The sequence below is a fragment of the Pongo abelii genome, chromosome 15, assembly GCF_028885655.2.
Source record: "Pongo abelii isolate AG06213 chromosome 15, NHGRI_mPonAbe1-v2.0_pri, whole genome shotgun sequence".
In the NCBI taxonomy this organism is placed as follows: domain Eukaryota; kingdom Metazoa; phylum Chordata; class Mammalia; order Primates; family Hominidae; genus Pongo; species Pongo abelii.
Genome location: NC_072000.2, coordinates 35,902,204 through 35,929,912, shown reverse-complemented (window position 1 = coordinate 35,929,912; position 27,709 = coordinate 35,902,204). Strand labels below are relative to the sequence as shown.

General features: G+C 42.0%; 1 protein-coding gene across 6 annotated transcripts in view; it reads right to left on the bottom strand.

The window, feature by feature from the left end:
• The window catches only part of AKAP6 (A-kinase anchoring protein 6), a 626,630-nt gene that overhangs the window by 554,959 nt on the left and 43,962 nt on the right, over positions 1 to 27,709 (bottom strand). The window contains exons 2-3 of one of the 6 annotated variants that reach the window (XM_054529989.2): positions 25,963 to 26,003; positions 23,778 to 23,922 (exon numbers count right to left, since the gene is read on the bottom strand). The exons of 4 other annotated variants lie outside the window; for them this stretch is intronic. The gene's annotated coding sequence lies outside the window, so the exon portion shown is untranslated. Of the gene's footprint in view, positions 1 to 23,777; positions 24,258 to 25,962; positions 26,004 to 27,709 lie in introns of those variants that run through there. One more of the 6 variants, XM_054529990.2, reaches the window with a different exon arrangement.

Below are 27,709 nucleotides of genomic sequence, written 5' to 3'. Positions count from 1 at the left end.
ATCTCTTTCAGTTCTGCTCTGATCTTAGTTATTTCTTGTCTTCTGCTAGTTTTTTAATTTGTTTGCTCTTGCTTCTCTAGTTCTTTTAATTGTGATGTTAGGGTCTCAATTTTAGATCTTTCCAGCTTTCTGATGTGGGTACTTAGTGCTATAAATTTCCCTCTTAACACTGCTTTAGCTGTGTCCCAGAGATTCTGGTACGTTGTCTCTTTGTTCTCACTGGTTTCAAAGCACTTCTTTATTTCTCCTTATTTTCATTATTTACCCAGTAGTCATTCAGAAGCGGGTTGTTCAATTTCCATATAGTTTTACGGTTTTGAGTGAGTTTCTGAACCCTGAGTTCTAATTTAATTGCACTGTGGTCTGAGAGACTGTTTGTTGGATTTCCGTTCTTTTGCATTTGCTGAGGAGTGTTTTACTTACAGTTATGTGGTCAATTTTAGAATAAGTGTGATGCGGTGCTGAGAAGAATGTATATTCTGCTGATTTGGGGTAGAGAGTACTGTAGATGTCTGTTAGGTCCACTTGGTCCAGAGCTGAGTTCAAGTCCTGAATATCCTTGTTAATTATCTGTCTCATTGATCTGTCTAATATTGACAGTGGGGTGTTAAAGTCTCCCACTATTATTGTGCTGGAGTGTAAGTCTCTTTGTAGGTCTCTAAGAACTTGTTTTATGAATCTGGGTGCTCCTGTATTGGGTGCATATATATTTAGGATAGTTAGCTCTTTTTGTTGCATTGATTCCTTTACCATTATGTAATACCCTTCTTTGTCTTTTTTGAACTTTGTTGGTTTAAAGTCTGTTTTATCAGAGACTAGGATCACAACCCTTGCTTTTTTCTGCTTTCCATTTGCTTCCTAAATATTCCTCCATCCCTTTGAGTCTATGTGTGTCTTTGCACGTGAGATGGGTCTCCTGAATACAGCACATTGATGGGTCTTGACTCTTTATCAAATTTGCCAGTCTGTGTCTTTTAATTGGGGCATGTAGGCCCATTTACATTTAAGGCTAATATTGTTATGTGTGAATTTGATCCTGTCATCATGATGCTAGCTGGTTATTCTGTGTATTAGTTGATGCAGTTTCTTCATAGTGTCATTGACCTTTATATTTTGGTGTGTTTTTGCAGTGGCTGGTACTGGTTTTTCCTTTCCATATTTATTGCTTCCTTCAGGAGCTCTTGTAAGGCAGTCTTGGTGGTGACAAAATCCCTCAGCATTTGCTTGTCTATAAAGAATTTTATGTCTTCTTCACTTATGAAGCTTAGTTTGGCTGGATATGAAATACTGGGTTGAAAATTCTCTTCTTTAAGAATGTTGAATATTGGCCCCCACTGTCTTCTGGCTTGTAGGGTTTCTGCAGCGAGATCTGCTGTTAGTCTGATGGGCTTCCCTTTGTAGGTAACCTGACATTTCTCTCTGGCTGCCCTTAACATTTTTTCCTTCATTTGAATCTTCGAGAATCTGATGATTATTGTGTCTTGGGGTTGCTCTTCTCAAGGAGTATCTTAGTGGTATTCTCTGTATTTCCTGAATTTGAATGTGGGCCTGTCTTGCTAGGTTGGGGAAGTACTCCTGGATAATATCCTGAAGTGTGTTTTCCAACTTGGTTCCATTCTCCTCGTCACTTTCAGGTACACCAATCAATTGTAGGTTTGGTCTTTTCACATAGTCCTGTGTTTCTTGGAGGCTTTGCTCCTTCCTTTTTATTCTTTTTTCTCTAATCTTGTCTTCATGCCTTCTTTCAGTAGTTGATCTTCAGTCTCTGATATCTTTTCTTCCTCTTGATCAATTCAGCTCTTGATACTTGTGTATGCTTCACGAAGTTCTCATGCTGTGTTTTTCAGCTCCATCAGGTCATTTATGTTCCTCTCTAAACTGGTTATTCCAGTTAGCAGTTCCTGTAACCTTTTATCACTGTTCTTAGCTTCCTTGCATTGCATTACAACATGCTCCTTTAGCTCAGAAGAGTTTGTTATTACCCAGCTTCTGAAGCTTACTTCTGTGAATTTGTCAATCTCATTCTCCGTCCAGTTTTGTGTCCTTGCTGGAGAGGAGTTGCAATCATTTGGAGGAGAAGAGGATTCTAGTTTTTTGGAATCTTCAGTGTTTTTGCGCTGGTTTTTCCTCATCATCGTGGATTTATCTACCTTGCATCTTTGAGGCTGATGACCTTTAGATGGGGTTTTTGTGTGGGGGTCCTTTATGTTGATGTTGATGTTGTTGCTTTCTGTTTGTTAGTTTTTCTTCTAACAGGCCCCTCTTCTGCAGGTCTGCTGTAGCTTGCTGGAGGTCCACTCCAGCCCGTTTGCCTGGGTATCACCAGTGGAGGCTGCAGAACAGCAAATATTGCTGCCTGCTCCTTCCCCTGGAAGCTTCCTCCCAGAGGGGCACCAGCCTGATGCCAGCCGGAGCTCTCCTGTATGAGGTGCCTGTTGACCCCTCTTGGGAGGTCTCTCCCAGTCAGGAGGCATGGGAGTCAGGGACCCATGTGAGGAGGCAGTCTGTCCCTTAGCAGAGCTGGTGTGCTGTACTGGGAGAATCCCTTGTCAGGACCAGCTGTTCTCTTCAGAGCCGCTGAAGCTGCTCCCATAGCCGCCCCTTCCCCGAGGTGCTCTTTCCCAGGGAGATGGGAGTTATATCTATAAGCCCCTGACTGGGGCTGCTGCGTTTCCTTCAGAGATGTCCTGCCCAGTGAGGAAGGATCTAAAGAAGCAGTCTAGCCATAGTGACTTTGCTGTGCTGTGGTAGATCCCACTAGGCCAGACCTCCCACCCTCTTTAGCACTGTCAGGGGAAAACCACCTACTAACGCCTCAGTAACGGCAGAAGCCCCTCCCTCAAGCTCGATCGCCCCAGGTCAACTTCAGACTGCTGTGCTGACAGTGAGAATTTCAAGCCAGTGGTTTTTAGCTTGCTGGGCTCTGTGGGAGTGGGCCCCACTGAGTGAAACCACTTGGCTCCCTGGCTTCAGCCCCTTCTTGCCAGAGGAGTGAACGGTTCTGTCTCACTGGGGTTCCAGGCACCACTGGGGTATAAAAACTCCTGCAGCTAGCTCAGTGTCTGCCCAAACAGCTGCCCAATTTTCTGCTTGAAACCCAGGGCCCTGGTGGTGTAGGCACACAAGGAAATCTCCTGATCTGCAGATTGCAAAAACTGTGGGAAAAGCATAGTAACCGGCCAGGTAGCACAGTCCCTCATGGCTTCCCTTGGCTGGGGCAGAGAGGTTCCCCTGGCTCCTTGCACTTCCCGGGTGAAGCGACGCCCCACCATTTCTGTTTGCCCTCCATGGGTTGGACCCACTGACTAACCAGTGAGATGAACTGGGTACCTCAGTTGGAAATGCAGAAATCACCTGCCTTCTGCATTGGTCTCCCTGGGAGCTGCAAACTGCAGCTGTTCCTATTCGGCCATCTCCTTGCAGACTTTTTTTCTGTTATTGTTTTCTTGATTTCATTTTTGGATGCTTCATGTGTATGTTGATTTTGTATTCATTTATTGGTTGTAACAGTTTATTTGTTAAGTCTTTAAAGTTTTCTACATATAAGATTATGTCACCTGCAAATAGAGATAATTTTACTTCTTCCTTTCTTATATGGATGCTTTTATTTTTTATTTATTTATTTATGTCTTCCTGCTCTGACTAAGGCTTCCAGTATTACATCAAAAAATAAGTGGTGAGAGTGGGTATCTCTACCTTGTACTGGATTCTAGAAGGGAAGCTTTGTTTTCCCCCATTGATGATAATGTTAGCTGCAGGCTTTAGATATATCACCTTCATTGTGTTGAGGTTAGTTCCTTCCATATCTATTTTGTTGAGAGTATTAATCATAAGTGGATGTTGAACTTTGTCAAAGGTTTTTTCTGCCTTTGTCAAAGGCATTTTTCTGTCTATTTAGATGATAATATTTTTCTTTGATTTTATTAACATGTTGTATCACATTGATTTGTATATGTTGAACCATCCTTTCATCTCAGAGATAAATCCCACTTGGTCATGGTGTATGATCCTTTTAATATGCTGTTGAATTCAGTTTGCTAGTATGTGCCTGAGGATTTTTACATCTATGTTCATCAGAGATATTGGCCTGTAATTTGCTTTTCTTATAATGTCTTTGTTTGGTTTTGGTATCAGGGTGATGCTGGCCTCATAGAATGAGTCTGAAAGTGTTCCTTCTTCTATTTTTTGGAAGAGTTTAAGAAGGATTTGTATTAATTCTGCTTTGAATGTTTGGTAGAATTCATCGGTGAAGCTATCTGATTCTGCACCTTTTTTTCTTTTTTATTATTATTATACTTTAAGTTTTAGGGTACATGTGCACAATGTGCAGGTTAGTTACATATGTATACATGTGCCATGCTGGTGTGCTGCACCCATTAACTCGTCATTTAGCATTGGGTATATCTCCTAATGCTATCCCTCCCCCCTCCCCCCACCCCACAACAGTCCCCGAAGTGTGATGTTCCCCTTCCTGTGTCCATGTGTTCTCATTGTTCAATTCCCACCAATGAGTAAGAATATGCGGTGTTTGGTTTTTTGTCCTTGTGATAGTTTACTGAGAATGATGATTTCCAGTTTCATCCATGTCCCTACAAAGGACATGAACCCATCATTTTTTATGGCTGCATAGTATTCCATGGTGTATATGTGCCACATTTTCTTAATCCAGTCTATCATTGTTGGACATTTGGGTTGGTTCCAAGTCTTTGCTATTGTGAATAGTGCCGCTACAAACATACGTGTGCATGTGTCTTTATAGCAGCATGATTTATAGTCCTTTGGGTATATACCCAGTAATGGGATGGCTGGGTCAAATGGTATTTCTAGTTCTAGATCCCTGAGGAATCGCCACACTGACTTCCACAATGGTTGAACTAGTTTACAGTCCCACCAACAGTGTAAAAGTGTTCCTATTTCTCCACATCCTCTCCAGCACCTGTTGTTTTCTGACTTTTTAATGATTGCCATTCTAACTGGTGTGAGATGGTATCTCATTGTGGTTTTGATTTGCATTTCTCTGATGGCCAGTGATGGTGAGCATTTTTTCATGTGTTTTTTGGCTGCATAAATGTCTTCTTTTGAGAAGTGTCTGTTCATGTCCTTCACCCACTTTTTGATGGGGTTGTTTGTTTTTTTCTTGTAAATTTGTTTGAGTTCATTGTAGATTCTGGATATTAGCCCTTTGTCAGATGAGTAGGTTGCGAAAATTTTCTCCCATTTTGTAGGTTGCCTGTTCACTCTGATGGTAGTTTCTTTTGCTGTGCAGAAGCTCTTTAGTTTAATTAGATCTTTCTAGGGAGATTTTTTTTACTACTGATTCAATCTCATTTGTTATTGGTCTTTTCAAAATTTCTATTTCTTCCTGAATCAGTTTGGTAAGTTGTATGTTTCTAGAAATTTTTCCATTTCTTCTAGTTTATTCAGTTTGTTGGCATAATAGTATCTTATGACTCTTTTTATTTCTGGGGTATCCATTGTAATAATGCTCTTTCTTCTTGAGTCTTTTTTTCTTAGTCTAGCTAAGGGTTTATCAGTTTTGTTTATCTTTTCAAAAAAACAGCTCTTAGTTTTGTTTTTCTATTCTCAATTTATTTCTGCTCTAATCTTTATTATTTCCTTCTTTCTGCTAGCTTTGGGTTTGGCTTATTCTTCTTTTTCCAGTTCCTTGAGATGTAAAGTTAGGTTGTTTATTTGGCATCTTTCTCTTTCTTTTAATGTAGGCATTGATTGCTATAAACTTCCCTCTCAGTATTGCTTTTGCTGCATCTCATAGGATTTAGTATGCGGTGATTTTGTTTTCACTTGTCTTGAGATAGTTTTGAAATTCTTTTTTTATTTCCTCTTTGACTTAATGGTAGTTCAAAAGCATGTTGCATAGTTTCCATGTATTTGTGAATTTTCTGGTTTTCTTGATGTCTTTTCGTTCCACAGTGGTCAGAAAAGATGCCTCAAAAGATTTCAATCTTCTATTTGTTAAGATTTGTTTCAAAACAAATGGCACGTGTTATATCCTAACATGTGATATATCCTTGAGAATGTTCCATGTGTGCTTGAGAAGTTTATTCTTCTGCTGTTAAATGGAAAGTTCTGGGTATGCCTGTTAGCTCCATTTGGTCTACAGCATTGTTCAAGTCAGCTGTTTCTTTACTGATTTTCTGTCTGGATGTTCTATCCATTAGCATAAGTGGGGTAGTGAAGTTCCCTACAACAATTGTATTGATGGCAATTTTGGTCTTCAGATCTATCAACATCTGTGGACATAATCAGGTGCTGTGATGTTTGGTGTGTATATAATTAAAATTGTTATATATTCGTGTTAAATTGACCCTTATATCATTTAATAATGACCATCTTTTTCTCTACAGTTTCCAACCTAAAATCTATTTTGTCTGATATAAATATAGCCACTTCTGATTTATTTTGGTTACCATTTGCATGAACTACATTTTTCCATCCCTATAATTTCAGTCAAGGTGTCTTTCAATCTCAAGTGAGTTTCTTGTGGACAGTATATATTGTTTTTTAATCCATTCAGCCACTCTATGCCTTTTGAGTGGTGAGTCTAATGGATTTACATTTAAGGTAATTATTGATAAATGAGGACTCACTATTACCATTTTGTTAATTGTTTTCTTTTTTGCTTTTATTTTCCCTCTTTTCCTCTTTTGCTTTCTTCCTTTTCTTTAGTTCTTTTTATCCTTATTTTTTGTTTACCTATGGTAGGTTTTTTCTTTATGGTTAGCTTGAAGATTGCATAAAACAATCTTGTAGTTATACTTTTCTAACTTAAGTTGATAACTTAATTTCAATTGCATACAAAAACACTACATGTTTACTCCCCTCCTCCCACACACACTTTGTGTTTTGTAGTGAGAGTTTGTTTCTTTTTGTATTGTGATTCCATTAACAAATGTTTATCTTTTAACTTTAATATTAGGGTTAAAGTTAAATTATGCACCACCATTACACTGTTACATAAATATTTGTATGTCTATATATTTATATTTACAGTGAGATCTATGCTTTCATATGCTTCTGTGCAGCTGATTGGCATGTTTTCATTTCTATTTTTAAAACTCACTTTGGGATTTCTTGTAAGGTACATCTAGTGGTGAAAAACTCCATTTTTGTTTTTCTGAGAAAGACATTAATCTCTTCTTTTTTAAAGAACAATTTTCCCAGGTATAGTATTCTTGGATGGCAGTTTTTTCTTCTTTCAGTACTTTGAGTATATCATCCCACTCTCTCTCAGCTCACAAAGTTTCTATTTAGAAATCAGCTGCCATAAAATTTTATGGGGATTTCCTTATTTACGATGAGTTGCTTTTCTCTTTTTGCTTTAAGAATTATTTTTTCTTGACTTTAAACAATTTAAGTATAATGTGTCCTGGTGAAAAATTTCTCAATGTTCATGCTATTTGGGGTGTTTTAGGCATCATGGATCTAGATGTTCATTTCTCTAATCAGACTTGAGAAATTTTCTGCCATTACTTCCTTAATTAAGCCTTATGCCTCTTTCTCTGCTCCTTCTGGAACTCCCATAATATGCATATTGTTTTGCTTAAAGTGGCCCTAAAAGTCACTTCAGATTTATTAATTCTTTTTTTGTTTTGTTTTGTTCCTCTGACTTGGTCATTTCAAATGATCTGTTAAGTTTACTGATTCTTTCTTCTATTTGATAGAGTCTGCTGTTGAAGCTCTCTATTGAATTTTTCACTTCAATCACTGTATTCTTCAGCTCCAGAATTCATTTGGTTCTCTTTTATGGTATCTATCTCTTTGTTAAACTTCTCATTTTCTTCATGTATTATTTTCCCAATTTTTGTTTAGTTGTCTATCTGTATTCTCTTGTAGCTCAGAGTTTAAGATGACTCTGAATTCTTTGTTAGGTAATTTGTAGATAACCATTTCTTTGGGGTCAGTTACTGGAAAATTATTGTGTTCCCTTGTTAGTGATACGTTTCCTTGATTTTCTGTTTCTCATAGCTTTGCGTTGATGTTTATACATTTGAGGGAGACATCACCTCTTCCAGGCTTTGGATAGTTTCAGTGGAGAAGGACCTTCACCCATGGATGAGTGTGAGGGTATTGTCTGGGTGGAGCATGGCAGTTCCGGCACTGATGAGGTCATAGCACTGTAGTTTCTTGCAGCTCCATCACCTGAGGTCAGTGTCAGCTAAGATTGCAGGTGTCTTCAATGGCAGCAAAGGCTATTGAGATCTTCAGTGGTGAAGGCTGCTGGAGTCCTCCTGTTCTCTTTATCCCCCATGGCCAGGGGAATCTTTCTTGGAGACACATCCAGGGTCTGGAGCAGAGGCATGCATGGAGTGATTGTGGCTCTGGAATCCAGGGCCCAGGTGTACCCACTATGGTGGTGTCACCAGTGTGTGAAACACAGGTGTTCTTAGAACAACTATGAAGCTGAGGAGTGCAGGCACATCTGCTGTAGCAGTGGTACCTGTGTCCAAGGTGCAGGCACGTCCATGGCGCCAGTGACGCTGGTGTGCGATACATAGGCACTCATGAAGCAATTGAGAGTCAGGGTCTGGAGCACAGGTGTATGCAGAAAGACCAGGGTACAGGCATGCATGCAGTTGCCAAGGGGGTGAAGTGGTGTCTCCAGCCTGAGTGGTGCAGCAGCAACTCCTTCTCAGGGGGCAGGAGGGCAGGCCTGCAGTAGTGTCTCCTTCTCCAGGGGGCTAATAGCAGCTGTGATGACTGCTGAGGTCCTTTGCAGAGCAGTCCACTGGGAACCATGGCAGCACCCACTCCATGGCTGATAGTGATACTGATAGCCCCCACCCTTCTCTTTTGTTCTTATCTGTTTCTAAATGTCTCAGTTATGCTGATCTCCTCAGCAGTATTAGTGGAGTGAAACCAAAGAAGGTCCTTTAGGCAGTCCCTCAAAAAGGCTGGGAAGCAGGTTGCTCACGCTGCTCTACTTTGCTCTATGAGGGGAACTCACAGGCCTGGGAGTGCTCTCTTGGTGCTGAGCTATGCTGGCCTGGGGAATGAAATAATGCAGGCAAAATGAAACTATTCTTCCTAGCCTTTCTGTGCAGTGCAGTTATTCTCATGCCACCCGTTTTTTAAAAAAAATTCTCCACTATGTTGCTGCAGCTTCTTTTTTTTTTGAGATGGAGCCTCGCTCTGTCGTCTCCCAGGCTAGAGTGCAGTGGTGCAATCTCAGCTCGCTGCAAGCTCACTGCAGCTTCTTTATTGGACTCCTGGGCTTTCCTAAAGCTATTTTCATTCATGGTTAGCTGTCTAATTGTTGTGTGGTGGAAGGACTCTGCCATCTTGCTGACATGACTCTCCACTCTCCCCCAGTAAATCTCTTGAAATTCTAATTCCATCTTGACATATATTCCCAAGAATCTGAACTGGCACAGGAAGGGAGATTTAAAAATTCAGTTTTAGAGATGGTAATTTTGAGATACCTACTAGACATACAAGTGGAGATGTCAAGTTAGATATACAAGTTGACTTAAGGAGTAATGTTTGGTTGAGTCATATAAATTTAGGATCCATCAACATATAGGTAGTATTTGAAGCCACAAGAGATCACAATGGGAGTGAATATAGATAAAGAAGCCTTAGGACTGAGTCCTGAGCACAACAATTTAAGAGTCCAATGAGAAGAGTAATCAACAAAGGTGTCCAAAAACAGTGACCAGTGAGGTAGGAGAAATCCAAGAATGTGAAATCCTGAAAGCCAAGCAAAGAAACTACATCAAGGAGAAGGGAGGAATTAATCATATAAAACGCAACTGATACATAAAATTAGTTGGCAACAAGAAACTGACCATTGGATTTAACAAACTGGAAACTGCCGGTGATCTTGGCAAGAGCAGTTTCAATGGTGTGGGCCGTGGGGAGAGTGAAAAACTTGAATGCAGTTTTTAAAGAATAGAGGAAGGGGAATCAGAGACCACCAAAAGTAGACAACTTTTCCAAGGAACTTTGCTGCAAATGGGGAGGCAAGAAAAGGGTTAATTTCTGGAGTGGAAAGTGACTCAAAAAATGATTTTTTAAGATGAGAGACAAGTTTGTGTGCTGATGGAAGTGTCCTACTAGAGAGGAAGAAACTGATGATGTATGAAGAGAGGAGAATCTCCGGAGCCATGTTCTTGACTAGGTGAGAGGTGGTGGAATCCAATGCAGAAGAGGAGGAACTGACTTTTGACAGGAGAATGAACAGTTCATATATAATAAGAGAGTGAAAACAGAATGCAGGGGTACAGATGTTGGTAAGTACATGATTGAAAGCATGGGTCTATGGGCATCCCTCCTGACAGCTTCAGTGTTCTCAGTGAAATAGGAAGCAATGTCACGAACTGAAAGCAAGGATGAGGAAGGGAAAGTTAGTAGTTTGAAGAGAAGATGCAAATGGTTGTTTTATTGACAATACATAAAATGTATAATAGACAATATCCAAAGTATTCTTAGCTTACTTTGTGTATCTCCTTAAACTCTCTTACCTGTGAGGAACTTTCTATTTTTTATAAATGTCAGGCCTCTGAGCCCAGGCCAGGCCATCGCATCCCCTGTGACTTGCACGTATACATCCAGATGGCCTGAAGTAACTGAAGATCCACAAAAGAAGTAAAAACAGCCTTAACTGATGACATTCCACCACTGTGATTTGTTCCTGCCCCACCCTAACTGATCAATGTACTTTGTAATCTCCCCCACCCTTAAGAAGGTACTTTGTAATCTCCCCCACCCTTAAGAAGGTTCTTTGTAACTCTCCCCACCCTCGAGAATGTACTTTGTGAGATCCACCCTGCCCGCAAAACATTGCTCTTAACTTCACCGCCTAACCCAAAACCTATAAGAACTAATGATAATCCATCTCCCTTCGCTGACTCTCTTTTCGGACTCAGCCCACCTGCACCCAGGTGAAATAAACAGCCATGTTGCTCACACAAAGCCTGTTTGGTGGTCTCTTCACACGGACGCACGTGAAAATGAACATTCAGTGGGACTAGATTATCCAAATAATACCATCTGAGGCACCATACCATGGAATCTACCACAACCAACATTAGAACCCATTTGATTTAGTTTATCTCAATGCTGCTGGATGAGAGCTTACTAGAAGACTTAAACATGACTGCTCCCCTATAAATGTAGGTCCTGAAGCCCCTCTTTTCTTGCCCTTCCCTGGCATTGTGAAACACTCTCAGGGAACCAGGGTAGTGACAATAATAATAGCTGAAATATGACCTTAAGAATTCTTGAAGGTAGATATGTATATGCATGAGAATATGTGTGTCTGTATTTATATCAATGCCCAGTTGCTATAGGGCGTATGTGTGTGTGTGTGTGTGTCTCTGTGTGTGTGTGTGTTAATATCAATGTCCAGTTGCTATAGGGCCTACCATTCCCTGCCATCTTACATCTGGCGTGGTTTACTAGGATATTAACTGCATGGCCCATGAAGGTACTTAAAGTCACAAGCCTTCTTTCAAGGGATAATAAAGGGAGTTAAGAAAAACTAAAATAGGCCAGATGCAGTGGCTCATACCTGTAATCCCAGCACTTTGGGAGGCCGAGACAGGTGGATCACAAGGTCAGGAGATCAAGACCATCCTGGCTAACACAGTGAAACCTCATCTCTACTAAAAATACAAAAAAAAAGCTGGGCATGGTGGCACATGCCTGTAGTCCCAGCTACTCAGGAGGCTGAGGCAGGAGAATTGCTTGAACCTAGGAGGTGGAGGTTGCAGTGAGCCAAGATCATGCCACTGCACTCCAGCCTGGGCAACAGAGCGAGACTCCGTCTTAAAAAAAAGAAAAGAAAAGAAAAAGAAAAACTAAAATTTTTGTGATCTTTAATATAAATGTCCATATATTGGACACCTGGTTGTAACTGTAGTATAGTTCTAGTGTTAACTACCCACCCCCACCTCACAGAAATAGTTGCATATTCCCCAGCCAAATGTTACAAGTCTTGATCCTCTCTTTCATCCTCCTGGTGATGCATCCATCTTCTTGCTCAGTTTCAAACTGATTTGTTCACTCCTTGATCCCACGTTGGTCATTTTCTTTGGTATCATACATAACCTTCTAAATATAGAGCCCCTCATTCCCTGTCTTCAATTTGGGATTCAAGACACAGGCAAGACATTACCAATTACGTTTCCATGGCTCATGACTGAATAATGTGTGCAATACAGAAATCTCACGTTTGGGGTCCCTTTTGCATCTGGTTCCATCACTAATTTATAATATGTTTGGGCATGAAAAGATTATCTTCTAGTTTACATGCATGCTGCTTACAAAACTGCTAAGTTACTTAACTGCCTTCCTCAAGGACTGTTTCCTGTAAAAGTCCCAGATTAGTGAAAGATCAAAAGAACCACCTGCTGCCTGGGGCCAGAGCTGAGTTGGTTGATGAGTCATAGCTTATCTATTTAACTCTTTCCCATTTGCCAGATGTGAGTGACACTACCTCCTCTCTTAGGAAGCAGAAGAGGAAACATGGCATGATAATGAACATCTGAGACATTTAAAATAATGAGCTTTTGCTGTAATGAATGGAATGTTAGAAATCATGTGCTTAACATGCAAAAGCTAAAATGAAAGGTCAGTTTTTCTGTATTGAATCAGTAAGTGAGATGTTTTTTGACTGTGGTATTAGAAAGAAGGCAGCATTCTGACCACACTCTTCCTCCTCCTAAAGATCTAAGAACATTTGTGATATTTTGTTGTGGTGGGTGGCTGAGATATTGAATTTTCGAGTCATGAGGAAATTGAAGAGTTAAATCTCACTAGCTCACAGAACCAAGCAGAAAGATAAATGCAGAGTTTAAATGTCTTTTCTCCTTCTAAAACAAATAGTGCAGAGTCAGGCATTTAAGGCACCTTCCATTATGGTAAATTTTGCACAAACAGGGTCTAGAGTACGTGTCCTACAAAATTATTCCTTTTAGAAAATTCATAATCAACAAAGTAACAATAGATGGCTACTACGATGCAAAAACAGAAGCAGTCCAGAAAGGACCCCCTTTTTGGAATTAGCTTTGTACCCAAATAGAATTTCATGTTTACAGGCCAAGGGTCTGAAAGAGAAAAGCTAAGTTTCTAAAGATAAATGGGTTAAAAGCTGGGGAGTCTGGATGGCATCCCCTGAGATACCATTTACTTGGCATCAGGAACGTTCAGTTTCTGAGTCAAAGCTATGTCTATGCTATAAGACAGACAGTTGTTGTTTTCAGGTCCTTCAGCAGAGGTTCAATTTCCTGGAATGCCAAGGGAGGAAAGTTCAGGGCAACCCAGCTTGTCTTTACTGACAGCTGGACAAACTCTAGTGACGATCTGATTTGGACAGCCAAGAAGTCTTAGTTTTGATCTTTTGTAACGAAAAGCTGAGACTCTGCCCAAGTCAACAGAAAAGGGAAGAGGCCAGGGTGGGCGTAAATCTTAAGAGATGATGCCTGCCGACACACTGGGAAGGCTTGTCCAGTTTGAGGCCTCTGGCTTGCCTGCTTACACTTTGGACAATTACTGAGCTGCTGTTTACTAAGCCTTTACATAGAGGATGTATTCATTTACTGTGTCTTTGACATGCTGTTTTAAAACATCTTAGAGAGGAGTCTTACCAGTGACAGATGACCCTGAGCTCAAGAACAGGGTCCTGTCGCTTTTCCAGAACCCTTTCCTGGGAGGTCTAAATCAACCTTCTGCTTCGCTTAATGTCAGAAATAGGAGGACGGTAACCAGGCTGGGAGCCCAGTAAAAGGCAGCTGGCTTCAACCGGCCTGTGGAAGTTGCTTTCTCTGTAGCATATAACTGGACAGACATATGGTGTAACAGTTTAAAGCACAGGCCATGAAGTCAGAGATGGGTCAGTTCCCAGTTCTGCCCCTTTCCAGCTTTGTAAATTTCAGTAATTTTTAAAATCTCTGTAAGTTGGCTGGCCACAGTGGCCCACACCTGTAATCCCAGCACTTTGGGAGGCCGAAGTGGGCAGATCATGAGGTCAAGAGATGACCATCCTGGCCAACATGGTGAAATCTCGTCTCTACTAAAAATACAAAAATTAGCTGGGCGTGGTGGCATGCACCTGTAGTCCCAGCTACTTGGGAGGCTGAGGTAGGAGAATTGCTTGAACCGGGGAGATGGAGGTTGCAGCGAGCCAATATCACGCCACTGCACTACAGCCTGGCGACACAGCGAGACTCCGTCTCAAAAAAAAAAAAAAAATCTCTGAAAGTCACTCTCTCCTCTGAAAAAAATGGGAATATACCTATCTCACAAGAAATAATAAAATAAAATAATACATGTAAAGTGTTTTGGCATTAAGTAAGTTGTTAACATTTGTGTTATCCTTATTACTAGTAGAACAATGAATTGAGAAAAAGGGAGACAGGAAAGTCATTCTTGATCTGTGACTCTATTTCTCAAGTTTTAAAATAGGAACATGAGTACTCTACCCATTTACCTTTACCCATGAGTTCTTTACCATTTACCTGAGATGACAGAAGTGAACTTCATTAGGATAGAAATACAAGATGATGTCATTAATTAGGCTATCACCTGAGGAAACCAAGATAATATCATTAACGAAAGGCTATCACCTAAGGAAAGATGGCCTTGATATTTGTCTGCTTTCTAATTTTCCTACTACATGAGAATTCACATTTTCAGTTTGTATTTGTCACATGCTGAGATTTTAAAATGATATCAAAATGTCTCTAAAAAGAAATAAATTTTTAAGAAAAGGAAAAACCAACAGGCGATGAAAAATGAAGCCTCCACATGACAAGACTTTGCTGAGTCACTAGGCAAACTTTGATCAGGTCAACCTCAGTGAAAAAGAATTTAAACTGACCTAAATCTATCAGAAATGAGATCTCTTTTCTCCCCCTCTGGGGAAAAAACAAAACAAACAAACAAACACCAAAACGGGCCAGGCGCGGTGGCTCACGCCTGTAATCCCAGCACTTTGAGAGGCCGAGGCGGGCAGATAACCTTAGGTCAGGAGTCCAAGACCAGCCTGGCCAACATGGTGAAACTCCATCTCTACTAAAAAAATACATAAAAATTAGCCGGGCGTGGTGGCACACGCCTGTAAACCCAGCTACTCGGGAGGCTAAGGCAGGATAATTGCTTGAGCCCAGGAGAGGGAGGTTGCAGTAAGCCGAGATCGTGCCACTGCACTCCAGCCTGGCTGACAGAGCAAGACTCTGTCTCAAATAAATAAATAAATAAATAAATAAATAATTTTAAAAACCTAAAACCAAAACAAACACATTTTCTTACCAAAGTTCTGATGCAAAAGCTAACAACACCACAGTGTTTCGCTTTTGTTGAAACAAAAATTCTACAGTTTATTGCCTTTGCTTGAAAATAATATACACAAGGTCTTAAATATTTACCAGATGATGCAGATCTGCCAGGGTTTTCAGCCAAGTTTCAAAGTTTTATGAAGTCACTTCTTGGATATATTTCTAACAATCTGGCCCATGAAAATTAACTGGGGAAGATATTTCCATCTTCTTCACATGGCCTTGAGCTCACAATCTCTGTGTGCGCCCATAAGAAACCCACACCCTGTAATCATAAATTTCCTAGCTCATTCAAAAGCAGTTGTTACTACTGATAAATAAATACACACAAACAAAAGTTTATTCTTTGGGAACATTCATTTCCAGTGAAGACACCATGTGTTCTGGCTTCAGTACAAACTCATTTTCCCAGCCTCTACCTACTTAGATCTCAACTATCTGCTCTCTTTAAATATCTTCTCAAAAATAAATCTCAATTCAGGTTTTCTACACTAGCAATTTTCAATTTAGACTCCATAAAGCCAAACACAAAACCTGTCTCAATCAGAGTAGATCCACATTTTTTCTTTAAACTTTACAATTTATTTAAATTGAGGCTGTAAAACATTTTTTAAAAATAATATTCTTCTGTAATTATATCCCTTAATACAGAAGAAAGTCTGTTTCATTACTTCGGTTGATAAAATTTTTTAAATTAATCATAGATATTAAAATGTTTTATTCCCATTTAAAAATCTTTCAAAAGTATTGTGTGCCTCTGAGAAATTTCAAATAACAGGGAGGCTGAGCCTCCACATCCTGTCCCAGTTGCCTTGAGGGTCTGGCTGCCAAAAATCTAAGTCTTGCCCATGGGAGTCCCACATACACATCCATCCAGGAAGGTCACATTCCATCCAGAACTCCAGAGGAAGAAAATGATCCAAAGGGGTGCAAAATCAGGCCAACCATTTACTCTAGACCAAAATTTATCTATAAACCAGTGACCCAGTTAGGGAAGAAACATTATCCTCATTCCACCACACTATTATTTTTGTGTTTCTATGTGGGTCACAGCACAGAAAAATCCATGGAGAATTTGACAGGGAAAATAAGGAAGTTACAACTGAGGATTGTTGACCCCACTTTTCTGCTTAAGTTGTCAAATAAAAGGAAAGGTAAGACTGACCACAGGGAGTAGCAAACTGCATTTGGCCAGACTTTGGTATTTTACAGATAGGAAAATATTTTAAAAGAATTAGGGAACTGATTTACGTTTGCTTTTTCTTTTGCCAAGCAAATATATGTTTACAGTGATAACCCTCATCTCTCAGCATCATTTTGTAAAAATGCATTTTAACACTAAAAAGGAGGGAGACTATAATCTCAGGAAAAAAAGGCCATTCCTTTCCTGAATAGGTCAGTTGGCCCTCTTCTAGATGTCACAACAAAGGTGGCCACCCTGCCTCTTACTTTGGATTTAATGTTTTGTTTTGTTTTGTTTTGTTTCCACTTTCTACCAGTGAAAAGTATTTCAAGGCGATCCCAGTCAGCATACTGGATACTCAGAGGAATGAGGCCAGAGCATGATGTGAGCGGGGCTCACAAAGTAGCCTGGGCCTGAGGTGGCTGGCCGTGAGCTCAGCAGGCTGAAGGGGAAATCCCTGTGGGATAACTCTAGTTGCCAATTAGGGAGATCCAACAGAAAACCAAGCACATCACAGCATTTTGTGAGTTTTCCTGTACTCTGCCCAGTCCTAGAAGAGGGCTGAAGGAGCCAGATTACACAACTTCCTCTGCTTTGCCAGCCAGCTTCCCAAGCGTGGTGATCCTTTTCCAGCAGGTGGCAGAACACACACATAGAAAATTACAAAGCTACCCAAGGTTTCTGTCTTTCAGTTGGTCCATTGTGTTACTTCTTTAAAAGTTAGCCATGTATAGTAAGAAATTTTGCAAACAAAAAACCTACTCATATTCCACCCTGGAATCCTGTTTACACAGGTACTTTGGTCTTCACAGAGAGGCTGAAACCCTGCAAAGAGGAGGACCACCAAATAAAGAAAATCCTGGCCAATAAACTAAGAATACCAGAACCCACATCTTCCAGCTGTTAAAGAACCCAGCAAATAACTCCTGCATTTCACTTTGTTGCCCACACTGGAGTGCAGTGGCATGACCGCAGCTCACTGCAGCCTCAACCTCCCGGACTCAAGAGATCCTCCCACCTCAGCCTCCTGTGTAGCTGGGACTACAAGTGTGTGCCACCACTCTCGATTAATTTTGTATAATTTTTGTAGTGATGAGGTCTCACTATGTTGCCTAAGCTGGTCTCAAATTCCTGGGCTCAAACAATCCTCCTGTCTCAGCCTCTCAAAGTGCTGGCATTACAGGCTTGAGCCATCGCACCTGGCCTCCTGCATTTCTAAAATTTCTAAACCCAGTGAAAACTTTCACTAATCTTCATCACATGCACCTATAAGGGTGTAGTAACAAATTGTCTTTTCTAAAGAAACCCATGGATTTTACATTGCCTCTTTCCAAGGAGAAAAGTCATACAGTATCCAAAGTTACACAACGGGTCAGGAGAACAGCCCAGAATACCCGTCAGTGTCTCTCGATTGAAGTGTTTATTCACAAAAGCAAAGTCATGTTTAAAGCTGAAAAAGTATTTCCTAAAATATACTCTAGTTGAATATTTCAGGTACAATAGTAAGTAGGTCACTTGCTCTCTAGGATTCAAAGAATATGGGCCTGCATTACTCTGTTTCTGCCCTGAACAGGAAAGTTAAAAGGAAACACTGCACAACAAGAAAATCCACAGCACACAGCTATTTAAGCAGCTGTGGCTTGGGGGTCAGGTCTATCACTGCAAGCTTTATAGATAATCTTCAAAACTAATTTGACCCACAAAAGTAAAACCAACTGGGCTTTCCCAAAAAATCTGCAAAAACCATATTCATAGTATCACCCTCCCTTCCAGATAATTTATAGTCAGAAACTGAACCCAAGAATAAATGCCCTAGAAATATTTTTTTAAATAGCCTAAATTTGACTGTCAAATCATGTTCCTTCTCCATGTTTTTTTTCAGTGTCTAATCTGGTCCTACTCCTACCCCCAAATAATTTTCTAGGGGTCCCAGAGGTGCCCCATGCTCTGCACCTTCTTTTTTTTTTTTTTTTTTTTTTTTGAGATGGAGTTTCGCTCTTGTTACCCAGGCTGGAGTGCAATGGCACGATCTTGGCTCACTGCAACTTCCACCTCCCGGGTTCAAGCAATTCCCCTGTCTCAGCCTCCCAAGTAGCTGGGATTACAAGCATGCACCACCACGCCCGGCTAATTTTGTATTTGTAGTAGAGACGGGGTTTCTCCAAGTTGGTCAGGCTGGTCTCAAACTCCTGACTCCAGGTGATCCGCCCGCCTCGGCCTCGCAAAGTGCTGGGATTACAGGTGTGAGCCACCGTACCCGGCCCTACATCTTCTTGGATGCTATCTGCCACACAAAATAGAATAAGAGCTAGAAGGGACCTGACAGGAATACAGCTACTTCTATAGATAAGAAAAACTTGGTCCAGAAACAAACTCACCAAGGCTACAGCTTGCTAGTCCCAATGTTGTAATTCCACCCGCTAGTGTCCCATCCCTCTAGGTCTCATCAGGTCATTCATTTTCACTAGAAGTAAGTGTAGGTCAAAGCAACTGGATTCATTATTACTCCTCTCAGAAAACAACTAACAAGTGGTTTTGGTTGAGAAATTTCAGAAAAAAACTGGTTGGTTGGAGGGGAACAATTTTGAACAATGGGTACTTTCCATGTCCTCAAATCACATTCTGCCTGTAAATAAATCACACTTCAAAAATACAAACATAAGAACTGATCTGTAGTGACCCGCTTATTGGCAACTGTAAAGAATGTAAGCTCCATGAGGACAGAAACTCTGTTTTATTCACATCTGTATTTCCAGCATGTAGACTAGAAGCTGGCACTGAATTGCAGCTCAACAGCAAATATTTGTTAAATGAACAAAATGACGAAAACATCCCTCTTTTCTTCTCTCTATAGTCCATCTCCATTCCCATTTTGTTCTCTTAAGGCCTAGTTTCCTTAATCAAAACTCTGTTCTGAGGTAAATATCTACCTGTCATTTATACTTTCGTAGCCTTTAAGTCACTGCTTGGAGTGTCTGGAATTTCAGTTTCACATCCAACAAAAGGCTTTGAACCCCCATCGCAGGTCTCCAGTCTCAGCCAACAATGGAAGGCCTTTGTGGTCAGGCCTTTCTGTGCATATGGCCAAGCTTTGGATTCTTTGGAAGAATAGCAAACTATTCACTGGAACAGCTCCCTTCCCCAGTGACCTCTTGATTCCCTCCTGTGGCTCTCCTTAGCCTTCATATCCTTGTAAAGTAATCTAAAACCCTGTCTTCCTGCTGTCTTTATCTTCCTTTCTCAGCTGTCAAAACCTGGAAGACATGCTGCTGTTGCATATTTAGCCTCAACTATATTGTTTAATAAATGCCAAGTTGCCAGTTTCTCACACTCCACTCTGTGAAGCCAGAACACCTCACCTTACTGAGTTAATCAGGAACCCATCCTCACCCTATAATACACTAGGGGGTGCTGTTGCTATATCCAGACCCAGTTGCTGTAGCCCGATTGGAAACAGGAAAAGGAAACAAGGGAGCCATCAGGGTCCTGAGAGACATTTCTAGATGGGCCACTCTCTGCACAAGCCCTCAGCACAGTTCCTCGAAGCAAAGAACATTATACCTTACCAAGCCACACAATTCCAGAATGAAGTTCACAAATGGTACAAAAAGAAGGGAGGGCTGAAGATCTCCAAGCGAAAGGCTTTATTGTAGGACTCATTAACATACATGGGCCTACACAATCATATTTATGCCAGCTGCTAGATGTGAATAATTAATACTCACCCTGCTACCAGTTAAAACTCTGTTTAGACAATCAAGTGGCAAATACTGTCAGGCAGAATCGGATACATCAAATGCAATCATAACAGGAAAGAAATACTTGAGTTTATCCCTGCTTTTCACAATCATCTTTCCTGGTATGTGATATCTAAGACTTTGGGAATGAAAGTTTTATATACAAACAAATGAGTATCAACCTCTCTCAGCCCACGGCTTGGCTACTGCACAAAGCTTCCAAGCTGCCAGGGAAGCCTCCTTGGCCTCACTTAACTCTTTGCTGAAATGACTGGTAGATCCCATATGACAGAGAAAGCTCTCATATACATCAAAAAGGCTTTTCAAATTTCTGAATAAGTCATCATGAAAAAAGAAATATTTTGTTGGGTTTGTGGATTTAAGATAAGTTTTAAAATGTGTATTTTTAAAAAATTATCTGAACGAGACCCTCACCTAACAGTGTGAACGTTAAACATTCCCACACAGAGAAGAATGGATCTGCACCAAGGGAAATATGTCTGGTATTAATCCAAGAAGAAACAATCTAGCTCACCCTCCCTGCCCCACAAGCTAGGGTTTCACACCCTTTGTGGTGTGATTTGCAGTACTCCTCACAAAATGCTAGTAAGAACTCATTAATACTAACAATTGAATTGAAACTATCTTTGGCTCCAAAAGCAACCCAGCCAAGCTAGAAACTTGAAGGATCCCAAAGTAAATCAAGAGGAACTAAGACAAAGGTGCCATTCTAGGGCAAATCTTCACAGAATGGTTTCCCTTTTGCCCTGAATCCCATCCCTAAAAGAGACCGAATCCAAGCTGTAGCTGCATCATACTTTCAAATGAAATGCAAGGAATTTCTGAGCCCAGGTTTTTCCACAACGACTAGATTGACATTTCCACATAAAGCTCTACAAACAAGGATTAATATGTCACATTTAATAAAGAGTCAAGGGCTCTCAACATAATTTCTACCTTCAAATACCCAAAAGATACACTCCAGGGCTGATTACTTCAGTTACATAACCCAGGCCCACACTAACCTAGAGAGCAGATTACAATGGGGGAGGTTGGTGGGTGTGCTGGAATGTATAGTTTGAAAAAATCTTAACTCTGAAATAGCTACTCAGAAAAGTCCTTTAGGGGCACTCTGCTCAACTTCATTGGGAATCATTAAGGTTAACATAATCATATACCAAAGAGAGCACACAGATGGTTAACACCAATATATCCACAATCCAAGGTCCTGATAAATGGCAGGTAGTTATTTCCAGTCTTAGTGCTAGAGTATGTAGCTAGGCACACATGAGCAGGGCAGGAGAGGTCCCCCCACCACCCCCAATGTCAGGCAATTGTTAAACTGTCTCTCTAAAATAATAAAATAATAATTGGTCACAACCAGTGACAGGGAAAGGCAGTCTCCCAATAGATAAAAAACACCTGAAGCTGATGATCAGCAGCTTCCTGATAAGATCTCAGGAGCTGGGCAAGTGGGCTCAAGCATTTACTCTAAGAGGCAAATGGCAGAGTTTAACTGATATATGACCTTCCTCTAGGAACACTCAACTGGTAAGGCCTCAAATGAGCACGTGCACAACTTCGGTACACACTGCATGTGGCCCCTCCCAAGTGCTGGCAGGCCATTTTGCATGTGGACAGCTCACCCCAAGGAAAACTCAAGGGAGGAGAGATGCACCCCAGAAGCATGCCACTGTATAAAAGTCCAAGTCAAAGGTCACACAGGGCACAACTGGATCTCTCAAGTTGCTCACTTGGCCCTCTTCCAAGTGTACTTCACTTCCTTTCGTTCCTGCCCTGAAACTTTTTAATAAATTTTCACTCCTGCTCAAAAACTTGCCTCGGTCTCTCACTCTGCCTATGCTCCTTGGATGAATTCTTTCCTTTGAGGAGGCAAGAATCGAGTCAGTGCAGACCTGTATGGATTTGCCACTGCTAACATACTTTGGTGTGTGACTCAGATATGTTCCGTAGTGGTAAGACACCTCTATGCCTCGCCTTCTTTGGCTGAAGGTGTTCAACTCCCATACATGGTTTCCCTCTCCTCAGTTTCTCTCTCCTGCTTACTAAGCAACCACCAGAATGAGTCCTCTCAGCCACAGAGGCTCGGCTCCTCACTGGGCTGATCTCTCAGCTCACCCTGACGGGTGGCTCATGGGGGTGGGAAGGACCTTGGAGTCTGCACCAAGTAGACCTGAGACACTAAAGGCCTTCCTGAACAGGAGGCTTGCAAGAGTCATAGGGCTAAACCCTAAGACTGTGCAATGTCTGGGGTTTCCTCTGCTTTTTCAATGAAAACTGGCTCTTTTCCAAACGCCCGCACCACTTACTCTCCTGTTTTCTCTGTGTATATTCTGAAATGGCCTTGTACACCTACAGGACTGTCCGCCTTAGGGGCAAGTCTGTCTCTTCTCTGTTTTCACTTCACATGACACATGACTTCCTTCTCTGCCTTAAACACACACTCCCTATTATTTGTGCAGCCATAGCTCTTGCTGTGCTTGCACAGCAGCGAAGAAATGGGCTCCCTTGCAGATGTCTGTTGGCTCACTGATGGGACAGACACCAATTGGAACCCCAGCTCTGCCAGCTCCTTATGATTTGCCATACGCTTGTCATTCCTATTATGCTCCAGGGCCAAGTTTTTGGTGGCTTTTCAAGCAGTTCTGCATAGGATCTCATTCTGTGGCACTTTAAGGACTCCACCTACTTGCTTTTTTTTGAGTTAGCAACCCTTTGGAATGAGGGAAAATTCTTCCTTTGCCATCTGTGAGCCCTTATCCCAACCCCCAATCCTCCGGAGGTTCCTCCTTTACATCAAGAAGGTACATAAATATTGCCCTCTCAAATTCAAGGGCTGCTGTTTTTGTGAGCATATGAGGCTTTCCGTGAGTATCCCCCTTGCTTCCTTCTGCTTCCTCCTGGAGCAGAGAGATTGACCTATCTACTTAAGCATTTGTTCTGCAGATTACCCTGGGAGGATGAAAAACCCCAAATACAAATTTTCCTCCATTTCTCTAATCACTTCCACGCTCTCAATATACATCAAGACCTTCAAGGTCATATTCAAAGAAAGGGGAATTCAGTCCCTTATAGCAGTTAGCTGAAAAACAGGCTTCTCATCTACTAAAAAAACATGGGAAATGGGATTATAAGAAAAGAGATAATCATTTTGTGCTAGAATGCTCCAAGTGAGAGTCACTGTAAGGTCATGGAGACAAGGATATAGGCCAGCTCAAGGTCATAGGTACAAGAGACAAAAGTACCCATAGGACAGAGATAAAGGCTGGTCCTAGGCTATAGGCACAGAACAAATTACCATTAGAACAGAGGTGAAGTCAAGGTTAGTAGTACCTGGTAAGAATAGTTCATTCCAGAACCCCAAAGATGAATAGGGGGTCCCTATTTACTCTGTTATCTCTTCTGTTCTCAAGTGGGTAATTGTGATAAGACAGGATCAAGGTTAAGGGTACCTGGTAAGACTGGTTCATTTCAGAATCCTAAGGATGAATGGGGGATGCCCTGTTCAGGAAAGGATGATAGGGAAATAAGAGGATATACCTTCTTTTTCCTTTTTGTCTCCTCTGTTCTCTCTTCACAGATGGATAATCATGTCTCCATACCACAGGACACACCCCTCAGAAGCATCTTCAAGAACAGGGAAAAGTTTGACTCCCAAACGCTAAAGGTTTGGATTTATATTTTTCTGTAACACAGAAAAGGTTAATATTTTCTTGTAACACAGCTTGGGTTGAATACAAGCTCCAGGACTAGGAAACTTGGCTAGAAAATGGAAGCATACATTTGAGTACAATCTATCAACTACATTTGTTTTGCCACTAACAGGGAAAACGGACAAAAATCCCCTATGTACAGGCCTTCATGACTCTAGGAAACAATCCTGACCTTTGTTGGGCTTATAAAATGGATCCAGCGATGATAGCAGCCATAGTCAGGCAGCCCCCTCTGGTTGGTTTGGGAGACCCTTTATAAGGTTTACCCAGGGCTCAAGCCCCAGAGGAACCAAGGGCGGAGCTTAGCACAAACCCCACTGCCCCTTCTACCCTATTATATCCAAGTCTCCCAGCCCTGGTGCTCTCCCCTCCCTACCCAGGGCCATCCTCTGGACCCCACCCTCTTAAGTATGCCCCCTTCAGGAGGTTAATGACCCTAGTGTACCCACCAGAGTCCAGACTGACTGCAAGACCTGAGCCAAATTAAAATGGAACTAGGGAAGTTTCTGGAGGACCCTGACAAATACATCAAAGGGTTCCGTAAACTGGGCTTAACATTTGAACTCACCTGGAGGGACCTCTCAGTCATACTAGGACAAACACTGTCTAAGGGAGAACACGACTCCATTATGGAGACAGCCCAACAATTTGTAAACACAATGTACATGACTGACTCTGGTGGATACCCTGCGGGGTCACCACAGTTCCCCAGGTCAACCTCAATTGGGAATACAATAACCAGTGGGGTATATGGGCAAGGAACCACATGTTCTTCTGTCTGGTAGAAGATTGAAAATTAGCAGAGCAAAGCCTGTGAACTATACTAAATTTGCCTTAATAAATCAAGGCCCTCTTGAAAACCCCACCACTTTCCTAGAGAGGCTATAAGAGGCCCTAGTGAAACATACTAACCTAGACCTAGAGACACAAGTAGGGTAACTGGTCCTAAAGGGCCATTTCCTAACTCAAGCAGCCCAAGATATTCAGAAGAAACTCCAAAAACTAGCACTAGGCCCCAACACCCCTATGCCTGACATCCTTAAAATAGTTTCCTTGGTCTTTTACAACCAGGACCAGGAGGAAAAGGAAAGGGCTCAGCAAAATGAGAGGCAAAAGGAAAAGCTCTACTGGCTGTCCTACAAGTCTGCCAGCTCTCTCCAGGTTGCACTCAGAATACTCTCCCAGGTAACTGCCATCAGTGTGGGAAGCCAGGCCACTGGAAGGCAAACTGCCCCAATGGGACAGAGGGAAGAAGCCCTGCACGGCTTGCCCCCTCTGCCACAAGCTCTGCCACTGGAAACAGAACTGCCCTGAGGGCTGAAGGGTCCCAGGGACAGAATCCCAACCCTGATGGCCTTGAGCTAAAGGGGCCCTATGCTCTGGTCTGCTCCTGGATTGAACATCACTACTGAAGGGACAGTGCCAAGGGCTGCTTTGGATGTGGCAGGTAGTACTATAAGTTTTCTTTTGGACATGGAAGTGGCCTGCTCAGTGCTTATCTCTTTTCCTGGGCAATTATCCTCCAAATCCTCCAAATCCGCCAGGTGACGGGGGTAAATGGAGAGTATCCATAACCCACAGGTTTACTCTTCCGCCGTGTTGCCTATGGGCGAAAACTGTCTTTGCTCATTCATTTTTAGTGTTGCCAGAATGTCCTCTGCCCCTTTTGGGTAGAGATATTTTGCATAGACTCAGGGCTCAGTTAATCTTTCCTCCAGGGCCAACACTCCCTTTTCCAAATGCAATCTTATGCCTCAAGGAAACCATTCACAAGGATGAGCTGCCCACAGACCTTCCCAATAATCCAGAAGTCCGGGCCCCAGGAATACCAGGAAATGCCATAACGGCAATGCCTGTAGTAATTCAGCTCAAAGATCCTTCTAGCTATCCTTGTAGAAGTCAGTTTCCTCTTTGGCAGGAGGCCAAAGAGGGACTTTGGCTGCTGATTGAAAAATTTCTAAAACATGAATTATTACTACCCTGTAATTCACCCTGTAACATGCCTATCTTACCTGTTAAAAAGAGCAATGGAGAATACAGGATGGTCCAGGGCCTGCAAATCAAAAAAGAGGCAGTAGTCCCTATATACCCAATAGTCCCCAACCCATATGTAATTCTAGCAGAAGTCCTTCAGATGCTCAGTGGTTTTCAGTCTTAGATCTCAAACACACTTTCTTTTGTACCCTCCAAGACCCACCTTCCCATTTTCTATTTGCATTTGAGTGGGAAAATGAAAAAGGAAGGAGTCAACAGCTCACCTGGACAGTCCTTCTACAAGGCTTCAGAGATAGTCCCCATTTGTTTGGGCAAGTCTTAGCTAGAGATTTGCAGGACCTAATTCTTGAGGTGGGGGGGGGGGGAGGCATCTCCTACAGCACATGGATGACCTATCAATCTGCTCCCCTACAACAGTTAGGAGTCCAACATCTAGTCCAGACACTAAATTTCCTCACAGACAGAGGGTATCCAAGGACAAGGTATCCAAGGCCAAGGCACAGCTACCAAGTTAAGAGGTCCAATACCTGGGAATAATCCTGACCCCCAGAGAACATAAGCTCTCCTCAGAACAGATACAGGCCTTCCTTAGAATACTTACCCCAACCACCTGATAGTAACTTTGCACTTTTCTGGGGATCACAGGATATTGCAGACTTTGGGTACTGGGATATGGTGGAATTGTTAAGTCTTTATATCAGGCACTAAAAGAAGGGACTGATAGGGATCCATTTCTCTGGGGAAGGGATCAAGAGCAAGCCTTTAGACAGCTAAAAACTGCCCTCTCACAAGCCCCAGCCCTTGGGCTACTCATACTAACCAAACCATTTCAGCTTTTCATCACTGAAAGGCAAGGTGTAGCCCTAGGATTTCTAACTCAAACCATTGGGCCAATCAAACATCCTATAAGTTAACTTTTCAAAGAACCTAGACCCAGTAGCACAAGGATGGTCACACTGACTCAAGGTAGTGGTTGCAGCAGCCATCCTACTCCAGGAGGCCCTCAAAATCACCATGTGACAGCCAATCCTGCTCCTGACGTCCCACCAAATAGGTCCCTTATTGGACATAAAAGGACCACGATGGCTCACTGACAACAGACTGCTAAAGTCCCAAGTCTTGTTAGAAAACCCACAGTTGAGTGGTGCCCCACCCTTAACCCAAGCTCCTTACTGCCACTACCAGAAGAGGATAACTCAACACATTCATGTTGTGAGATACTTAGTCACACGTATGTCAGCTTGGAAGACTTAAGAGATCAGCCCCTAGATAATCTGGATGGTTTTCAGATGGGAGTAGCTTTGTCAGAAATAGAATTAGATATGCAGGGTATGCTATAGTGTCTCTTCACCAAATTACAGAGGCTAACGCTCTGTCCCTGATGACCTCAGTGCAACTAGCCAAACTCATCACACTGACCAGAGCCCTAAAATTAAGTGAAAGGAAAAGAATAACCATCTATACAGATTCCAAATATGCCTTTCTGGTGCTTCACACCCACCTGCCTGTCTGGAAGGAAAGCGGGTACCTAACAACTTGGGATACTCCTATTAAGTACAGGCCTCAAATCTCAGACTTACTAGAGACTGCTCATTTGCCCCAGGAAGTGGCAGTAGTGTGCTGTAAAGGACACCAGAGAGGCTCCAGTGAAACTGTATGGGGAAATAGGTTAACTGACCAAAAAGCTAAAGAGGCAGCCATCTCAAAAGATAACTTCATGGGACCCTTGCTCCCCTGTCTCCCCAGTGAACTGCCCCCTCTCCA